This window comes from Arachis stenosperma, chromosome 4 (genome assembly GCF_014773155.1).
Source record: "Arachis stenosperma cultivar V10309 chromosome 4, arast.V10309.gnm1.PFL2, whole genome shotgun sequence".
In the NCBI taxonomy this organism is placed as follows: Eukaryota; Viridiplantae; Streptophyta; class Magnoliopsida; order Fabales; family Fabaceae; genus Arachis; species Arachis stenosperma.
This window is the reverse complement of record NC_080380.1, coordinates 5,039,628-5,058,113: the sequence shown is the minus strand read 5'-3', so window position 1 is coordinate 5,058,113 and position 18,486 is coordinate 5,039,628. Positions and strand designations below refer to the sequence as shown.

The 18,486-nt window shown below is 37.4% G+C and overlaps 1 long non-coding RNA gene across 1 annotated transcript; it reads right to left on the bottom strand.

Annotated features, from left to right (window-relative positions):
- Positions 1-16,416: 16,416 nt before the first annotated feature.
- LOC130973587 (uncharacterized) lies at positions 16,417-18,486 on the bottom strand. The gene is made up of 3 exons (XR_009084196.1): positions 18,436-18,486; positions 18,219-18,347; positions 16,417-16,782 (listed from the first exon to the last, which is right to left on the bottom strand). It is a non-coding gene; the product is annotated as an uncharacterized LOC130973587 (long non-coding RNA).

Here is an 18,486-nt window from a genome sequence, read left to right as displayed (position 1 = left end):
GCTTTGCCTCTCTTACGTAACATATTTTCATTTTATTCCTTCCCCAAACAAATCTAAACTAGATTCCACTTTTCCTTTTTTCTTAATTCTACTATTCATATTATTTAATGGGATCTCGCTAAGAAGAAAATGGATTATTTGTACAATGTGTACGAACTCCTGACTTTACAGATCTAGTACTCTAATACAATATCATGATATCACTTATCTCAAAAGCTTCAGCTGATGAAAAAAGTAACACTAATAATTATATCTCTAATACTCCATAAACTTCTATTGTATACATTGTACAAATATTCCAGTGACTCCTCATATTTTTTCTATTTCATGTGTTCATGTAAAGTTGATACTTAAAAGCCGTTAAATAATTTAATTGATTTGATTAAATTTTTATCTAACGGCTCTTATATATCAATTTCACGTGAAGTCGATTTCACCTGAATTTTCACATTATTATTATTATTATTAAATTATCTTCGTCTATGTTTCAACCACTTCAAAATGAGTTATAAATTATAATCTACATTTTTTGTTAGAATTCATATTTTCGTAAAGACAAAAAAAAGTATTAAGTAAGTCATTCAAAAAAGGAAAAGTATATGGAGCTAATGGTCTAAGTGTACAATGTGTACAATGGAAATTTAGGAAGTATTAGAGATATAACCATTAGTGTTACATTGTCCTGTCAGGTTACGCTTTTGGGATAAGTGGGTTTATGACATGGTATTAAAGTTCTAGATCCGAAAGGTCAAGGGTTTGATTTTTGGTGAACTCTAAAATTAACTTTTTTTTAGGATGAGATGTTTATTATCCCTGGTGTTCGGATGGTTATTCTGGATAGTATGGGTGATATTCATTTTATTCATGGACCAAAAGTTTAGCCCATTGTACACATTGTACATTTAGGCCATTGGCTCCCTAGCACTACCCAAAAAAAACTCTTCAAAAGATATCAATTCTTTAAGTTATTTTTACAAAATTTTATAAGTCCATGGTAATTTTTTTAAAATTTATTTAATATTTAATTTTTAAAGAACTTACAAGCCTACCATAAAATTGTCCAGACAGTTACAATGACATTAAACACCACAAAATCAATTATCATCAAATATCAATCACTTTATCTTCTTATCATCAAAAAGCACACATCAAATTAATATTTATAATCAAATTTTACAAATATTATAATTAAACGTTCCAAATAACATGTAATCAAATATTACGAGAACATTTTAAAAATAATATAATCAAACCAAATATATACACATAATCAAAGTTATAAATAATATAATCAAATTATATTTACAACTGTACTAAACTTTATGGAAAATAATTATGATAGGAGAAAGTACTATTTTTAATTTTGGGTCTTTAACTAGCAAATTCCTCTAATTATGGTCATAATTACTCTATTTGACTTTAATTTGAATTCTTTTGATACTTAATATTTTTTATTAATTTAATTGTTCATTTTCATTTTCTATGGTAGTTGTACATAATTAATAAATTTTATTTAATATATTTAAATTCAAAAGAAAAAATAATATTATTATATTATTATGAATATTTGTTAAGTAAATACTTAAATGGATAATAAATATACAATAAGTAATAAGATTATTAAAATCTGCAAATTATAAAAAAAAAAAACTAAATAAAACTATACTTACTATGAATATGAGAAAGCATCAAATATGAACAGAGAGGAATGAATTATGTCAGACTTTATCTTCCAAAATTGGGTGACACAATTAATACTGCCATTTATTGTGGGTCAATGGCTAATTTGTAAATTTGATCTCAAGGACTGGTCTCTTTGGTAAATTCACATGAATTTTTCACTCAAGTGGAAGTGCATTTACAGTTACATCCTTGGCAGTGATTTGAGCATACCAAGAAAATTATGCTGACTCCACTCTTCAATAATACTCAACACAACACACACACTCAAAATTTCTTCATTTCCGAGCCCCTTCCACCTGCTCAGCCATTTCTATATGGTTATTTTATTTTATTTTACATTTATTTCATTTTATCTTTCTCTGGGCCCCCAAATAATAATAATGGTCCCCAGCTCAGTGAGTTGTAGTATTCAATAATTAAGTTAAAATAAAATAATATAATTGTATTAGTACTAACTTGATACTTTTTTACTAAAAAGCAAATAGTACATACTTGCATTGGAAATCTTATCTAGCCATTTCTAGCATGATTCTAACACTGGTGGACACATTAAACATAGTTTAAAAGAATTTAAAATTAGTTTTTAAAAACAATCATTGATTTTTTTCTGTTGATACTATTTTAGTTTCATTGATTCCGTGAAAAAATAAAAATGTAGATTTTCTTTTATTACATAAATGACATCATTATTTATGATGATGTCAACCACATTATCAATCTAAAAATTGGTTTATGTGATAAATATCATAGGAAATATTTCAAGTGCACCAGGGAACACCGGTGCACCAGTTGTTTTAACCGTTGATTTTAATTAATATATATTATATATATTTTTTATAATTCAGATCAACGGTTAAAACAACTGGTACACCGGTATTTCCGGTGCACTTGAAATGCTTCCAATATCATAATCTATAACGCAATATTATATTCGAGATTTCTTTTTCAATAATAAGAAATCATTTGTGACTTCAGTCTCATTCATGATAAATCAACAAGTTATGTCAGACTCTAATGGTATAACCCTAATCAAGGATTGCTTAGAAAGTAAAAAATACTCTATTTTAACTCTATCCAAACATTTTTTTATTGAAACCAGAGTACAGACTAAATGCCCAAAAGAAACGACACCAAAAGAAAAAAAAATTAGGTACAAATCATATAAAATAAAATTATAGGTTAGTTAAAATAAATAATAAATAATATTTTGAACATAAATTATTTATTAAATAATAATAATATATAAATAATATAAAAATGTATAATAAATTAATATATTATAAATATGATAATAAAATAATAATATTATAGCACATTGTGTGATTTGGATTAGATTGGATTAATTTTAAAAAGTAGATCCAAAATCCAATACAATCCAGCGATTTGTAAAAAATAAAATCCAATCAAATTTAAATTAGTACGGTTTTAATCGGTTTCGGTTTAGATTAGATTGAATGAGCGATTTAATTTAGATCGATTTGTATTTGACCACTCCTGCTTACATCTATTATTACTCTATATATTCTCCCATTGTTTTTTTAGCTAAAAAATCCTTTTGACTAGAGGATTAAACATACATGTAAAAACATACACCTATAGAATTCTATGGGAGTGCCCCAAATTATTGGGGTGTTTCATGAGTTTTGGTGTCAAATTTCAGTAAAACGAAGACTCGTCTTGGTTCAGCTATAATGGGCTCTAAAAAAAGCACGTAGTCATGTAGCTTGAGCTTACGAATAACAAAGACATGTTTATTCCTTAAATCATTGATATCCTTAAAATAATGGGTATTCATAAAAAAAAAAAAAGTCAGATTATTGTTTACCCTTTTTATAAGCCTATACACTGTTGGACTTCTCTTTGACTTCAAAAACAGTTCTAAATCCATTGTTAATATTTTAGGGAGAAAAAAAAAACAAGACAATTTACAAATGATGATTCAAAATAACTATATAATGTTGTGGATGTGGGTTTGGGTTATTAAATTTGAGTTGGCTGAAGAGTAAAATATTAATCTTAATAGTCATGACCTTATGACATGAATTTTTTTATTTCATTTTAATAGGTAAAATTTATATTTTAAAAGAGATATTTTTCCCCTTTGTATTAAAGTAGAAGTATTCTATATTGTACGAGCAATGCGCTAGGAAACCAAAAGAGTATTAGCCAAAAATTAGCCAAATACCTTTGGGTGAATTTAAAATCTCTACGAGTTAATATATATGGATGTTTCTTCTGTTAAGTATCAGAATGTTTTTTTTTTCATACTAAATAAATGTTCTTTTATATATTTTTCGATTTTTTTTTGTATTGCAAATGTGAATGTCTCTATTTCTTTAAGAATTTTATATTTATTTTTTAAATTTGATAGATATTTAATTATTTTTGCTAAAATATAATTGAATTTTTTTGTTAAGTATTAGGATGTTTTTTTTTATATTAAATAAATGTTTTTTTATAATTTTGTAATTGTGTAGTTTGCAGTCTCTTTAATCATCAAAATGGCACCTAATATCCCAAAACACATAGTAACATCTTCGTATAAACAATGAAATCAGCTTTCTCCCAAATATTGCAAACAAAATTATCAATTGTCTCTTGGCCCAAGTAGTTAGCACCGTCCAACCAATTGGACCTCAGGATCCCAACCTCCAGCTGGAACACGTCGCAAATGTTTTTAAACCATACGGTCTCCAAGATAAAGTTTTTAATCCTTTTAAATTGCTACAAGGAAGAGAAAAAATATTTCTAAACCATACAGTGGTCTCCAAATAAAACAAAGTAAATGAAGCATGCTATACCTTTTCAAGTTGATCAAATCCATCTAGTTGATTAAGCAACTCCATCAGTGTTTTCTGAATCTTACGATCAGCAGTGCATCTGCATTGGTGAGAGAGAGAAGTCGGTGTGTGTGATTGTTGGAGGTGAGTAGGTTAATGTGAGAGAAAAGAGGAAGACTTTTATAGATTTTAATTAGGTTTACTTAATTAATTTTAAATTTTTTAAATTTTAAATTTTTTTAAATTTAAAATTAATTATTAATATAAATTAATGTAATTTTGTTTAGTTTTTGACTGATAACCTTTTGGTTCCAAATACTTTTTCATATTGTATATATATATATACTAATTTTAACTCTTAAAAAATTGCAGCGTAGACAAAGAGATGTAACAGTGTTAATTCAACAAAAATGAAATAATTTTTTTACAAAATTTATTAGTAAAAAGTTGAAAACTAAAAATTTAAATAATTCATTTAAGCAAAGATCATTTATAATCCATAAATAAATATATTTTTATAATGTCTGAAACTTAAACTTTGCGAATTTTTAGTTTGAGCATAAAATACTTGCAATATTAATAACATCGTATTTGTCATGATCATATGCATTCAGTTAATAAAAATATAAATTAATTAATGAGTAATGTTATATGATCGGTAAATATTATTATCTTTTATCAATAATAATTTGTATTTATCTTTATAGATATTTTACATACAAAAAATATATTATTTATATTTATATTTATTAAAATTTTATACACATAAATCAATATAATTTACATACATAAATTAATAAAATTTATTTGTTAAAAATAATTTAATTTTCATGATGATCAAATAATGATAAAAATATTAAAAATTGCTAGCCTAAGAGTTTCTCTTAATTAATATGTTAATATAATAATATCTACTAATATACTAGTAAAGATAAATATAGTAAGAAAAATAGTTGAAGAACGGGATAGATAGTTAAGATACTTGAGAAAGTAAGAAGAAAGTAAGAAAAAATTTCACTAAACATAAAGTGTGAGTGTTTTCCAAATTTAGGAATAGGAGTTTTCCAAAAATAGCCTCCAAATGGTGTATTGGGGGATGGATGAGTTTAGCAACCAAGAGCTTCATTCAAATTTCACATGGGGTATGCTGAGTGATTGAATAGGAAGATTGAGAATAAGAGTTTTGCACAATTTTAAGGGTGACAGGGGAAGTGGGGCTATTTATGAAGCTTCACCAAGAAAGAGTACAACTCTCATTTCTCACTTATGTAATGGCCCCTTTCTTTATAGCACTATAGCTACTACATTTTAGCATGCTATGGGAAATTAATAATGCAACTGCAGGTGTTGAGAGAACCTTTGACAACAATGGAATTTTTTCTCATCTTACAATTGTTTTTGTTCTGTATGTATGTGTGTATACTTGGGAAGTTGGAAGATGCATGCATGTCATTCAGATTTCACTCACATGTCTTTAATTATTATCATTACTATTGTGACTGAATACATTATTGTAAAGATGAAAATGCTATAAGTTTATATATTCAAGCATTTTCTAATTTATTTATATTTTATATATCTTTACTTCTTTCTTTATTCTTTGCAAAAGGTTGCCAAACATATAATAAATATTTAGCTCAAAAACACGTGGGAGAGAGCTCATGAGTTTTATATAATAATTAATAATTTGGTACCTTACCTAGTTTCTTGGTTTTTCCTCAATTTTCTGTTTCTGCCAAGCTAAAAGGAGAAATATTTTTTTCCCTTATGGATTGAATTATGTATTTTATATTAATAAAATATTTGATTTAGCTACTTATTATTTCAAAATTCCTATACAAGTATACAAACAATATATAATTGAATGACATTATAAAACATCATTATATAACAATTATACCCTTTGCTCCAATGTGAAAGCTTATGCTAAGAAAACATTTTTGTATGTGTTCATACCCTGGCCCAATAATAAAGGTTCAGATCCAAACGAAAGGCCTAGTCCAAAGGATTGAGCCTTGTTGAGCACCGACCTTCGTATTAAGAAGTCGGTATTGACTACGATTTGCTCTAAAGAAGTCGGGACGGAGAATAGTTGGCAGATTAACATCAATCCAAATGAGTAACTGCCCCTAAAATCTCTCTAACTACTTCCGAGAGTCATATCTTAACCTCCCTAAGATAAAGGGACGGTTATCACCCTAAAAGGGTGGCACTACTTCAGAGGTGGTTATTGGTTCACCCCTATAAATACCCTGACATCCCTCAAGTATCTCTAAGCCCAATACATTCTAAACCTGCTCATACCCTTGCTAACTTAGGCATGGGAGTGCCTTTGCAGGTACCACCCCCCATTCACTCACGTACACAAGTCGGAAGGAGGTTCCAGCGTGCAAACCTGCTCGGAGGCTACCATCCGCAGACGATTGGGCCGGCCAAATACAGTCCAGTCTATTAATCTCCGGTTACCCACTGTAACATTGGCGCCGTTGCCGGGGACCCTAGAGATCAGCCACCAATGGCGGACAGATCCCACGAAGAAGGTCATGTGGAGACAGATTCTGAGCAAGAGAATCTGGACACAGGCAATAACGATGCGGACTTCACCCTCCACCAGGAAATTGATAATCAACACAGGGAAGGTACCTCCGGAGTAAAAACCCCGAAGGTAAATTCCTCAGAAGGGCGCGAATCAGAAAAAGAGGGACCATCCTATGTAACTGAACTCATGGGATTAGTCCACAGTCGCCTAGAACAGTTAGAACAAGAACGGGAGCGGCAAAAGGAAACCGAAAAGAGCCTAAAAGAGGAGATGGAACGACGAAAAGAGTTAGAAAGAAAACTCTTAAAGTTAGAATCCTCCCTAAAAGGTCGCAACTCCCGTGACGAAAAGGAAGAGCCGCCCTTAGGTGGGGAGGATCCTTTCAACGAAGACATAATGAGGGCAAAAGTTCCGAGGAACTTCAAAAGCCCTGATATGGACCTCTATGATGGAACCACGGATCCAAAGCATCACCTGAGCAACTTCAAAAGTCGGATGTACCTAGCTGATGCTTCCGACGCTACGCGATGCAAAGCCTTCCCGACCACTCTATCGAAAGCAGCGATGAAGTGGTTCGATAGCCTCCCCTCGAGGTCGGTTACCAGCTTTGAAGACCTCTCAAGGAAGTTTTTGATGAGGTTCTCTATCCAGAAAGACAAAGTGAAACATGCACCGAGCCTCCTGGGAATAAAACAGGAGGTCGGAGAATCTTTACGAGCCTATATGGAAAGGTTCAACAAAGCATGTTTGGAGATTCAAGACCTGCCCACCGAGGCAGTGATAATGGGGTTAGTCAATGGGCTTAGAGAAGGTCCCTTCTCGCAGTCCATATCCAAAAGACACCCCATCTCCTTGAGTGATGTGCAGGAAAGAGCTGAAAAGTACATCAACATGGAGGAAAATGCTAAGCTGAGAGACCTAAGTTGGCGACCTGGGCACCCTCCCACAATAAAAGAGAGGGAGAGGGAGACCAAGAAGAAGGAAGAACTCGGTCTCGACAGACCAATGAAGTACCACTCTTATACTCCTCTAAAAGTTTCAATAGTGGATATATACAGAGAAATTTGCAACACTGAAAGACTGCCACCCCCAGACCCATCAAAAATAAAAAGGGGGGAAGCCGCAGCGACTACTGTGAGTACCATAAAATATATGGTCACTCCACGAACGATTGTTACGACCTTAAAAATGTGATAGAAAAGTTGGCCAGAGAAGGTCGGCTTGACAGATATCTCATAGAAAGGTCGGACAATCATGGGAAGAGGAAGCGAGATGATATCGACAGAAGAGACCCACCACCGTCGACTCCTGAGAGACATATCCATATGATCTCAGGGGGGTTCGCGGGAGGGGGACTCACAAAATTCTCTTGCAAAAGGCACCTCAAGAGAGTCTATCAGGTCGGAGGAGAATCATCCGATCTCCCTACCATCTCATTCACTAAAGAAGATGGGCAAGGAATAACCCCTGGACATGATGATCCAGTAGTAATAACTATGATCCTAGCCAATGCCCATCTCCACAGAACCCTAGTAGACCAAGGAAGCTCAGCAGACATCCTTTTTAAGCCCGCTTTTGACAAGCTAGGGTTGGATGAGAAAGAATTAAGAGCCTACCCTGACACCCTATACGGATTAGGGGACACGCCAATAAAACCACTGGAATTTTTGCCCCTCCACACCACTTTTGGAAAATGGGAAAAATTAAAGACTCTGAGTATAGACTTCATAGTCATTGATGTCGGGTCAGCATATAATGCTTTAATCGGCAGAGCTACCCTTAATCGACTCAGAGCAGTGGTATCCACTCCCCACCTCTGCATGAAATTCCCGACCTCAGTGGGAATAGCAACGGTAAGGGGAGACCAAAAGTTGGCGAGGAAATGCTACAATGAAAGCCTAAATCTGAGAGGAAAGGGCAGAGAAGTTCACACAATAGAGCTCGGTGGCGTAAGGGCCAGAGAAGAGCTGCGACCACAACCGGGAGAAAAAACCGAGGAGATACAGGTCGGTAAAGAGGAAGGGAAAAATACTCATATAGGAGCCAACCTAGGGGAAACTCTAAAACAAGGATTGACTAAGCTCCTAAGAGATAACTCCGACCTCTTCGCCTGGAAGGCCTCTGACATGCCTGGGATAGACCCCGAGCTCATGTCCCACAAACTCTCGATTTATCCGGGATCCCGACCTGTACAACAAAGAAGACGCAAGCTCGGCCCAGAACGAGCCCTAATAGTAGAAGAACAAGTACAGGCGCTCCTGGAAGCTGGCTTCATCAGAGAAGTCAAGTACCCAACATGGCTAGCCAACGTAGTGCTAGTCAAAAAACAAAATGGTAAATGGAGAATGTGTGTCGACTATACCGACTTAAATAAGGCATGTCCCAAGGACCCTTATCCACTACCAAGTATTGACACCCTAGTGGACTCCAGCTCGGGGTATCAATACTTATCATTTATGGACGCCTACTCGGGATATAATCAAATCCCAATGTATGAGCCAGACCAGGAGAAAACATCATTCATCACACCCAGAGCTAATTTCTGCTACGTGGTCATGCCATTCGATTGAAGAATGCAGGAGCCACATATCAAAGGTTGATGAATAAAGTGTTTTCCCCTCACCTGGGGAGTCTAATGGAAGTATACGTCGATGATATGCTAGTAAAGACCAAGAAGGAAGTCGACCTCTTGTCAGACCTCTCACAAGTCTTTGACACCATAAGGTTGCACGGGATGAGACTAAATCCCGCAAAGTGCGCATTCGCGGTGGAGGCATGGAAATTTCTAGGATTTATGCTAACACAAAGAGGGATCGAAGCCAATCCCGATAAGTGTAGAGCCATCCTAGAAATGAAAAGTCCGACTTGTTTGAGAGAAGTCCAGCAGCTGAATGGCCGACTTGCGGCCCTCTCCAGATTTTTGGCAGGATCGGCACTAAAATCCCTTCCACTATTCTCCTTATTAAGAAAGGGATGCCAGTTCGAATGGACTCCTAAATGCGAGGAGGCGTTCCAGGAGTTCAAAAAGTTTTTAAGCCAACCTCCTATTCTGACCCAACCAGTATCTGGAAAAGACCTCGTCCTGTACTTATCCGTAGCAGACAAGGCTGTCTCATCAGCCCTGATAAGAGAAGATGAGGTCGGACAACATCCAGTTTATTTCATCAGTAAAGTTCTACAAGGCCCTGAGCTAAGATACCACAAACTAGAGAAGTTTGCCTACTCCTTAGTAATAGCCTCACGAAGGCTACGACCGTACTTTCAGGCTCACACAATAAGAGTCCGTACGAACCAACCCATGAAGCAAATCCTCCAAAAGACGAATGTTGCAGGGAGAATGGTTCAATGGGCATTAGAGCTCTCCGAGTTCGACTTAAGATATGAAACTCGGACGGCGATCAAAGCCCAATGCCTCGCCGACTTCGTTGCAGAATACGCAGGGGATCAGGAGGAAAAACCAACTACATGGGAACTCTATGTAGACGGATCTTCCAACAAAACAGGAAGCGGCGCAGGCATAATATTGGTAGATGAAAGAGAAACCCAGATAGAGGTTTCCCTAAAATTTGAATTTCCAGCTTCAAATAATCAGGCAGAATATGAAGCCTTGATTGCTGGATTGAAGTTGGCAGAAGAAGTCGGTGCTACAAAGGTGATGATATACAGCGACTCACAAGTGGTGACCTCCCAGATAAATGGAGAGTATCAGGCAAAGGACCCAAATATGAAGAGGTACTTGGAAAAAACTCTAGAGCACCTTGGGCGCTTTGCAGAAACCGAGGTTAAACACATAACTCGAGATCTAAACAGCAGAGCGGACGCCCTATCCAAGTTAGCAAGCACCAAACCGGGAGGGAACAACAGAAGCCTGATCCAAGAAACCCTCCAGGAACCCTCAGTAGTAAAAATAGAAGACAAACAAGAAGTACTTGAGGTAGTCGGTTTAAACCTCGGATGGATGAACCCCTTGGTCGAATACATGAAATTCGACATCCTCCCTAAAGAGGAGAAAGAGGCTAAAAAGATCCGAAGGGAAGCACAACACTACACCTTGGTGAGAAATATTCTCTACAGAAGGGGAATATCAACACCACTATTAAAGTGCGTACCGACCTCAAGAACTGCCGAGATATTAGAGGAAGTACATAGTGGGATCTGCGAAAACCATCTCGGAGCAAGGTCACTAGCCAGGAAAGTAATCCGAGCTGGATTCTACTGGCCGACCTTACAGAAAGATGCCACAGAATTTGTGAAAAAGTGTCAACCATGTCAGATGCATGCAAATTTCCATGTGGCTCCACCAGAAGAGCTCATCAGTATCACTTCTCCATGGCCCTTTGCAAAATGGGGAATGGATTTGATAGGTCCTTTTCTCCAAGCGCCAGGACAAGTCAAATACCTGATCGTGGGAATAAATTACTTCACAAAGTGGATAGAAGCAGAACCATTGGCCACTATCACCACTCAAAGAAGTCGGAAGTTCCTCTACAAAAACATCATCACAAGATATGGGATACCTTATTCCATCACTACAGATAATGAAACCCAATTCACCGACTCTACCTTCAGAAGCTTAGTAGCCAGTATGAGAACCAAACACCAGTTCACCTCAGTAGAGCACCCGCAAGCCAATGGGCAAGCCGAGGCAGCCAACAAAGTCATACTGGCAGGGCTAAGGAAAAGATTACAAGAAGCAAAAGGAGCTTGGACTGAAGAGCTCCCCCATGTGCTATGGGTTTACAGGACAACACCCCAATCCGCCACTGGAGAAACGCCCTTCCGACTTGTCTATGGCGTAGAAGCAATGATACCAATAGAAATCAATGAACAGAACCCAAGGGTAATTCTCCATGACGAGATCGGAAATATACAGGGGCACAAAGAGGAGCTCGACTTGCTCCCCGAAGTCCGAGAAGATGCCCAGATAAGAGAAGCAGCATTGAAGCAAAGGATGACTACAAGGTACAACAAAAAAGTCATTCGAAGAACATTTGCCCCGAATGACTTGGTCTTAATCAGAAACGACATTGGAGTCAACAAATCAGGGGAAGGAAAACTTGCTGCAAATTGGAAGGGACCATACAAAGTCAATGAAGTTTTAGGAAAATGTTATTATAAAGTAACCGACCTGAACGACACCGAGTTACCGAGGTCGTGGCATGCTTGTAATATGAAAATGTACTACAGTTAAAAGCGAACTGGTGCGCGAAATTGTGAACAATACTTTTCACAACTCTCATAATCCCCGGTCATGAACTCCAAGAACTTGGTAGTTCAATCCCATGGCATTACACAACTTCGCACAACTAACCAGCAAGTGCACTGGGTCGTCCAAGTAATACCTTACGTGAGTAAGGGTCGATCCCACGGAGATTGTTGCTATGAAGCAAGCTATGGTCATCTTGTAAATCTTAGTCAGGCAAACTCAAATGTATGATGGTGATGAACGAAAATAACATAAAAGATAAAGATAGAGATACTTATGTAATTCATTGGTAGGAACTTCAGATAAGCGCATGAAGATGCCTTCCCTTCCGTCTCTCTGCTTTCCTACTGTCTTCATCCAATCCTTCTTACTCCTTTCCATGGCAAGCTTATGCAAGGGTTTCACCGTTGTCAGTGGCTACCTCCCATCCTCTCATTGGAAATGTTCAACGCACCCTGTCACGGCACGGCTATCCATCTGTCGGTTCTCAATCAGGCCGGAATAGAATCCAGTGATTCTTTTGCGTCTGTCACTAACGCCCCGCCCTCAAGAGTTTGAAGCACGTCACAGTCATTCAATCATTGAATCCTACTCAGAATACCACAGACAAGGTTAGACCTTCCGGATTCTCTTGAATGCCGCCATCAGTTCTCGCCTATACCACGAAGACTCTGATCTCACGGAATGGCTGGCTCGTTTGTCAGGCGAGCACTCGGTTGTCAGGCGATCAACCATGCATCGTGTTATCAGGAATCCAAGAGATATTCACTAGAGCCTCGTATGCTTGTAGAACAAGAGTGGTTGTCAGTCACTTTGTTCATGAGTGAGAATGATGATGAGTGTCACGGATCATCACCTTCATCAAGTTGAAGAACAAGTGATATCTTGGACAAAGAACAAGCGGAATTGAATAGAAGAACAATAGTAATTGCATTAATACTCGAGGTACAGCAGAGCTCCACACCTTAATCTATGGTGTGTAAAAACTCCACCGTTGAAAATACATAAGCATAAGGTCTAGGCATGGCCGAATGGCCAGCCTCCCAATGATCTAAGATAGCATAAAACGAAGATAGCTACCAAAGTCCTCTAATACAATAGTAAAAGGTCCTACTTATAGAAAACTAGTAGCCTAAGGTTTACAGAAATGAGTAAATGACATAAAAATCCACTTCCGGGCCCACTTGGTGTGTGCTTGGGCTGAGCCATGAAGCAATTTCGTGTAGAGACTCTTCTTGGAGTTAAACGCCAGCTTTTATGCCAGTTTGGGCGTTTAACTCCCATTTGGGTGCCAGTTCCAGCGTTTAACGCTGGGATTTCTTGAGGTGACTTTGAACGCCGGTTTGGGCCATCAAATCTTGGGCAAAGTATGGACTATCATATATTGCTGGAAAGCCCAGAATATCTACTTTCCAACGCCGTTGAGAGCGCGCCAATTGGGCTTCTGTAGCTCCAGAAAATCCACTTCGAGTGCAGGGAGGTCAGAATCCAACAGCATCTGCAGTCCTTTTCAGTCTCTGAATCAGATTTTTGCTCAGAACCTTCAATTTCAGCCAGAAAATACCTGAAATCACAGAAAAACACACAAACTCATAGTAAAGTCCAGAAAAGTGAATTTTAACTAAAAACTAATAAAAATATACTAAAAACTAACTAAAAGATACTAAAAACATACTAAAAATAATGCCAAAAAGCGTACAAATTATCCGCTCATCACGAACTCTACTCCCTGATGTACTCTTTTCCCAGCTTCATGATTTTTTCCCAAAAGTAAAAGGGTTTTTTCTGGAGAAGGGTTTTTAACGAGGCATCATAGTAGAGGCTAAGGGAAAATAGGCTATTAAAAACCCTTAGCAGTAAGAAGGTACCTCCCCAATCAATAAAAGATCTTTTTTCATTCACAATATCTCTTATAAACTCCTTTCTATTTTCTAAGTCTTTCTACGAAACGCGCCGACTTAAGCTCGACAAAACGTGAAAATCCCATGAACCGATCTAGATGGTCGTCAGGATAAAACGACGAGGTACAAGTCGGTGTAAAGAGGTTATATGAGTTGATCGTAAAAAATTCGGGAACAATCCGACTCATAAGTCGAAATGAAAATCCGAGTAGAAAAGCTCGGAAACACTTCGACCCGTGAATCGGAGTGAAGAACCGAGTAGAAGAAAAATGCATCGCAAAAATAACCTAAGTCATAAGAACTCACTAAAGCAAAGTTGAGTATAAGGAATAATAAAAAAGAGATTGAAAAACCTAGGAAAAAGTTTAAAGGCTGTCCTAAAGTCCTTAAACAAAAGGCTCAGAAAAACAGACCAGCCAAAGGGAAAGGTTTTTCAGAAAAAGATCAAGGGGACTTCGAAAAATCAAAATCAGAAAAGCATACACGCATAAGGTAACCTAAACCCTTATCCAAAAAAGGGTATTTATTTTGTTAATTTAAAACCCTTATTAAAAAGGGTATTTTTTAATATTTTGTTTACGGCCTTGAAAGGCCAAAAGAAATTGTTCAACAAACACCACCAACCAAAAGTAAATAAAAGAGTTTAAAAATGGGGGACCCACAGGCCGGGCCCCCAAATAGCCCACAAATCATTTTTTAGGAAGAGGAGTAGACGGATCACCACCACCGGAGTCAGGAGGAGCGCCACCAGGACCACGAAGAAAGGCATCCATAGGAGATGAAGAGGAAATAGGAGGAACTGCTGAAGAACTCGGAGCATCCTTTCCATGAGGAGGAGACTCAATGATCATCTGCCCTCGAGTCTTCAACTCTGATTCAGAAACGATCACAGGGACAGGGGAATCAACTATGGCCCCATCAATAACAACTTTGTCAGGATGTAAAGGAGAAAGATCCAAGTCGGGAGCAATAACTCTGACTTGCTCCAGGAAGATCCTCCAAGACTCCTCGGCGCCATCAAGAATAGAGTCCTCCAACTCATCGTATGCCTTCCGAGAATTCAGCAGATCATTCTTCACAGACACAAGATCATTGAATAAACTTTGATAGCTGGCCTGCGCTGTTTTCCTCAAATCCATCTCCATGTTGCATTGGGCTTGCAAAACCTTCCCCTTCTCCCGGAGGGCATCTCTCTCCTCCTTCAGCTTGGCGACTTCCTTCTTCAACTCCCCCTCATGCTCTTGGTATGAGCGAAGCCTTCCTTCCAGCTCCTCGACCCTCGAGGTCATCCCTAAAGAGCTGAGAGGAGCCTTCTCAAAAATATCCAAGAGTTTGCCGCAAACCCCCGCCGCCTTGAGACTCTCCTCAATCATAGTGGTAAGGTGGCTCCGAACGGACATATCATCCATGCTTATACGAGCATGGGGGTAGATATTCTTTCGGACGAATGCAAGAGCATCTGCCTTAACCTCACCGGAAGAGCCAGACTCTAAGGTCTTGCGCTTCTTTGGCTCAGGGGAAAGTCGGACGACGGGGGGCGGTTGAGAGGAAGCTGAAGAAGAAATCACAAGGGGCTTGGAAAGAGTCCCAACGTTCTGAGGAGGAGGAGGAGGAGAGATAACCCTGGTACCACCAGTCCTGGCGCGAGACTTTGCTTTGGCCTCCTGGACTCTCTGATAAGATTCCTGAGCATTCGTCTTCGCCATTTCTGAAAAATAAAACAATAGCTAAGGAATTAAACAAGTCGGAAAGTTCAGTTGACGAGTCAGGAATCTAACAAACAAATGAAAGCTACCTAGCTGTGCTTGGATAAAAGTCGGAGACCCTTGGAGAAACTTTTTAGTGTCCAAATATGGGGCCCTCCCCCACACTTCTCGAAGGAACCCCACAATGGCGGCCTCTACTTCATCCAGGTCATCCAGACCATATTTCTCACAAGGAGAGGCCTCCAGCCAGTATAAAGGAAAGCAAGGAGAAGAATTATCATCCAGGAAAAAGGGGTGGTGACCCTCTACAGCTTGCACTTTGAAAAAATAATTTTTAAAGTCGTGGAAGGATTCGTCAAAAAGGGTGAAGATTCTCCGACCTTGTATGGCTCGGAAGGAAACCCATTGTTGTTTATTGTTTAGCCCACTGAAGGGCTTGGTCATATGTGTAACACCCTACCACACTAAGCTTTACGCTTAAGTCGTAAAGCAGAGGTGGTGTGGTATTACGACCTCTAAAATAAAATGTATATTTATAATAGCAGAAGAATTATAATATGCTAGGAGCCTTGAAGAATAGAGGAAATAAAAATCGCGAATATAAAAGCGCAACACTCGAGAAATGAGTTAACTTGCATGCTAAGAAAGCTACAGCTGTCAAGTGTAAAGAAACCCAAAACAAGAACAGAGAGTCAAAGATACAAAATAACGAGCTCCTGACTCAGCCTGCGAAGTCAAGACTGGCCGGAGAATATACATACATATATACATATATATACATATCCAAAACCCAAATGTACATAAACAAAATTCTGCCTCTCCATACACCTCTAGGAGGATCAAAAAGAATAAGTTATGTGGAGAGAAAGCTAAGTACATATATATACATCATAACATAACAAAATAACCCAGTAACCACTCCGCTTCAAGAGTCCAGACGCCTAACGAGATGCCTCTCGACCTGCATCTGAAAAATAACAACATAGTATGGAATGAGAACCAGAGGTTCTCAGTATGGTAAAGGTGCCACACACATAATATATAAGGTCCTGGGAATGCCAGAGGCAATCCTAGAACGCCGACACTCAGTTTATAGAGCTTAAAGTATTAAATAGAAGCCATAGAAGGTGGTTTTCTAAGAATATGTAAACCTGATTTAACTTAATCTTAAACCTAAATCTCATATTGCCATTCCTCCAAACCTCCATCTCCATCAGGATTTCACAGACAAACAAACAGATAAAGCAAGCACATGAAGGTTACAAGTACTGCAGGTAACAAATATACATTTAGCATGGCAGATACATTCAGGCACACCCAGTTAATGCACAAGCAAGTAGTTCAAATAGTATGCATATGATGCATGCCTGTCCTATGGCTGATGAGGCTCATCTGTCGGTTATCCAGCCAACCCGACAAGTCTGAATTGTCCTTAGACTGTCCCCCGACGTGCATCCCCAAGAGTCTATGCATAGCTTTATCTCAAATAATCAATATTGCTCAATGGGGGTAACATTCCCGGGAATTTATATAGTGCCCGGTCACACTTACGTCGTAGGGTCAACAGAGTATCGAGTTTTCTACCTGGTACACGTGGTGGCAAGCCACGGCACTTTATCCAGGGAACCTCGTATCTCAGATTATTCAAATTCATAAGCCATATAAATAATTCAATTATAATTCATTAACATCCACATCATTCTCAATTGCATCTCATTCATCATCATACGTTAAACATATTCAATCCTTATCCTTCGATATCACACCTCTCATTTCGTCCATCAATAGTTCCAATTCAAAATATAATTCATTCTTTTCTAAGAATCAAACTTCAAACTTAAAACATACTTATTTTCTTAATAACTCTAATTCAAACCATATAATCTTTGAATCTAAATCTTTTTAGATACTCATATAAACAAAATCTCTAATTTTTATAAAATTTTGGCAGCACCTCCTCTAAAACTCGGACTTTGCCACCCTTTTCGGGTCCAAACCTGCTTTCTTTTCAATTCAACACACCCTTCCTCATCATCATAACAGTCACCACAATAAATCTACCTCAGATCAACAATTATACTCATACAATATTCAAATCCAACAACCAAAAATTCAACTAAGGATCATAGTTCACTAATCCTAGGCTTCTAACACAAGATACCTCAAATCAACAATTCACCAAATTATTAATTAATCAACAAGCACCAAACTAACCATGTTCATCAATAATAACATTCACCATCCAAAATTAATAACTAATTATCCAATAAACTTCAACCAAATATATTCATCGAAAAATTACTAAACATTAAACATACACCCGCATTCCAACTTATCCTATGGTCACCTAGCCTAAGTTTTCACAGAACATTATATATTAAATGCAAGAAACCTAAACCATACCTTAGCCGATTCCCAAGTATTATTCCAAGACAATTTTCCTAAAAGAACACAGCCCTTAAAACTTCAACTAATCCGCTTCCTCCAAGTTCCAGTATTCACAATTTCAAGCTCCAATTATTTATTCACAACCTAATACACATTCATAACACATATATATCCAATTTAATACTCAAAGCTCAAATTCAATGAAATTAAAATAAAATTATCGTATCCTCACCTTACCCAAGCTTCACATAAGCAAGAGTAAACGTTTTCCTCAAGCTAATTG